The sequence below is a fragment of the Nerophis ophidion genome, linkage group LG01 (genome assembly GCF_033978795.1).
Source record: "Nerophis ophidion isolate RoL-2023_Sa linkage group LG01, RoL_Noph_v1.0, whole genome shotgun sequence".
In the NCBI taxonomy this organism is placed as follows: Eukaryota; Metazoa; Chordata; class Actinopteri; order Syngnathiformes; family Syngnathidae; genus Nerophis; species Nerophis ophidion.
Genome location: NC_084611.1, coordinates 77,359,116 through 77,362,745, shown reverse-complemented (window position 1 = coordinate 77,362,745; position 3,630 = coordinate 77,359,116).

Sequence of the window (3,630 nt, the reverse complement as noted above, 5' to 3'; positions counted from 1 at the left end):
ACAAAATGGAAAAGTTTTGGGGCATGTGGCAGGAGGGTGAAATTTGGTGGAGGAGGAATTATGGTGTGGGGTTGTTTTTCAGGAGTTTAACTCCAGTGATAGGAACTTTGAATGCTCCAGGATACCAAAACATGCTCCCAATCTTTTGGGAACAGTTTGGAGTGAACCTGTGCACCAGTGCACAAAGCAAGGTCCATAAAGACATGGATGACAAATTCTGGTGTGGATGAACTTGACTGGCCTGCACAGAGTCCTGACCTGAACCCGGGCTCCATTGGTACCCGGTCGCAGAATAATTTTTTATTAATTTGTATTTTATTTATTTATTTATTTTAATTAAGTCAACATAAAAAACACAAGATACACTTAAAATTAGTGCACCAACCCAAAAAATACTCCCTTTTTAAATGACAAAAACCTCCCTTTTTCATGACAAAGAGAAAAAAAAATAAAAAAGAATCTCCCCCGCCGGCCCGCGGGAAAAATTATCAAGCGTTGACCAGTACGCAGCTACAAGAAAGTTGGGGACCACTGCGATAGAACATTTTTAGGATGAATTAGAATGGAGACTGAGAGCCAGGCCTTCTCGACCTACATCAAATGTGTGAACTCACCAATGCGCTTTTGGAAGAATGGTGGAAAATAGCGATAAACACAATCCGCAACCTTGTGGACAGCCTTCCCAGAAGAGTTGAAGCTGTAATAGCTGCAAAAGGTGGACCGACATCATATTGAACCCTATGGGTTAGGAATGGGATGGCACTTCAAGTTCATGTGTGCGTCAAGGCAGGTGTCCAAATACTTTTGGCAATATAGTGTATTTAAATGAGCTACTCCGCACAATCAGAAAACACAAAGATAATGATTAGGACTGTGAAAATGAAGGAATTCCCCGTCAAGGGGTTGGAAGGGGTTTCTTGCTAAAGTGAAGGTGCAGCAAAATAAACTTTTTGGCACGCTGTCCGATATTAAAAAGAGGTGCCTGCTCACAGCCAGATTAGAGATTAATGTGAAAGTTATATTATTTGGTTTGTAATCGTTTAAATTTGAACATGCCAGGATAAGAAAAAGTTTGACTCTTGTTTGATTACTCAATGTATTATTTCGACACAGGAGAGCCGTGCGTTCTATTATTGTGCCAAGCTGGCGGAGCTGTGCTGGAGTCATAGCGACACCTTGTGACTGCAATAGGTAGCAAAACCATCTCCTAGATAAATTAATAGCCCATCCATCCATCCATCCATTTTCTACCGCTTGTCCCTATTTGGGGACACGGGGGATGCTGGAGCCTATCTCAGCTGCATTCAGGCGGAAGGCGGGGTACACCCTGGACAAGTCGCCATCTCATCGCAGGGCCAATGACGCCATAGCACAAACAAAAACACCCTCTCAGTGTTTTTGCATGTTTTTTTTAGAAAATGATTTTTACTACAGCCAACAGCGGGGGAAAAAACTAATCATCAGCAACTCCGACTTTTAAGCCGCAGGGGTCAAAGTGTAGGAAATAAATAGCAACTTATAGTCCGAAATGTACCTTGATACGTTTAAAAACATAAATTGTGTGTGGTTGTAAAATGTTGCGGTAAAGTTGATTACAGCCCCTAAAACATACGCAGAAAATGTATGGCAGGATAAAAAATGTAAAATATTTTATGATTATAAAATGTAAGAATTAAGAAATACATATAAAAATTGTGTGTAAATAATTTGTTGTCCTAATTTTATTTTAAAAAAATTATATATACGTATATGTATATATATAAATATATGTATGTATAAATGTGTGTATATATATATATATATATATATATATATATATATGTATATGTATATATATATATATATGTGTGTGTGTATGTATGTATGTATGCATGTATATATATATTTGAGTCAGTGTTTAAGATGGACAAACACTTTTCAAGCATAAAACATACACAGAAAATGTCTGGCTTAATAGAAATAAAATTAAAAATTTATTTTAATTTCAGGCAAAATATTTTGCTGTTTTACCCCACAAATAATGATGAAAAATGTCAGAATCAAGGAATAAATATTAAAAAAAAAGTGTGTTTAGTTTTTATATATTGTGATAGTTAGTTGCAACCCCCTCCGAAACACCTGTTTTTTTTGTCTTGATCTGAAAAAACATACAAATGTTTTTATGTCAGTTGGAAATTAAACAAAGTTATTCAAGAGAAGGCAGGCCGCTATTTGAGGAAATACTTGTTTTTTTCTTTTTGTTTTTACGTTAAGTTGCTCTGATAGCAATAGAAAGATGGTTTACCATGAATTGATTAACGTGGACCCCGACTTAAACAAGTTGAAAAACTTATTCGGGGGTTACCATTTAGTGGTCAATTGTACGGAATATGTACTGTACTGTGCAATCTACTAATAAAAGTATCAATCAATCAATAGGAAGCTGAGGTCAAAGGTCAAATCAGTACTTCGTCACCTCTGTCACCATCTTCATTTTTTTTTTTTTCATTTATTTTTAATATTCTGAATATTCCTCCCCTACACTGCTTCTGATTGTGCACTTGGAGGTTCCGAAACACGATGCACTTGTTGTTTTCAGGTTTTAGACAATCCTGCCTTCGATCAGCTCCTCTGTACATAGCGTTTATTTGCAAAAAAAAAAAAAGACAAAAACAAGGAGGCGGAGCATTTAAATGCTGTATGATAACGATAATATTACGGTGGAAAACGCCAATGTTTACATATTGTAAAGCAATCTTTCTCCAAAGCCGAACGAAAGATGACGTACAACTTTGCTGTTTGATCTGTGTGTTAGAGACTTTATAATAAACGTGCATCATCTGCATATAGACATTATTTAAGAAGAAGATCATTCAGCTATTTATTTCTATATAGATATATAAATATATATAAATCTGAAGAACAAAAAGAGCGACGTGTGAAATGTTGGCATGTTTGTGTTGGCGCATCATTGAGTTGCCTTTTGAATGTCCTGCTACTGTGGCAAGAAATTAGGTGTTTAAGAAAAAAAAACTAAACAAAAAAACAGCTTCCATTGCCTGCAGTGAATAACATTTCTCTTGAGTTGCTGTCCGTTGTTGCACTAGTGAGAAAAACTAAATATATAAATATATACAAATATATTACAGATGTTTATGAAGAGTGTTGTTAGTGTTTGACTCAATAAGAAGCACTTTTATTTTGACACTCATTAAGCGAGAAATAAATAGTCTGCATCTTCCATTTTTTATTTGTATTTTTTTTTTTCCCTGACTCAGCAATATGTGTTTGGCTTTCGCTTCGTTCCCACGCTGTTGTTTGCTTTACCGTTGAAAAGGGACCTGCGGCAGTTGCCACCACAACAAACATCCTCTGTCTGCTCTATTAGTCTGACTGTTGACACAAGGGTCAAGTCAACTTCCTGTACATACTCGTACTTTATGTACAGTATGAACGATTGTACTCTGCCCGTGTGTCCGACTTGTATTTGGCATATTACCTCATCACTTACAGTATCTGGGCAATTACTTGTTGGGATTTGGGTTGTTTTTTTTGGTTGGTTTTTTTTGTGCGATCCATGAATTCGTTCATGACAACAACAAGTTAATGTAATCGTTGTTGGAGGGTTTTCATATTTGATGACTGCAATAC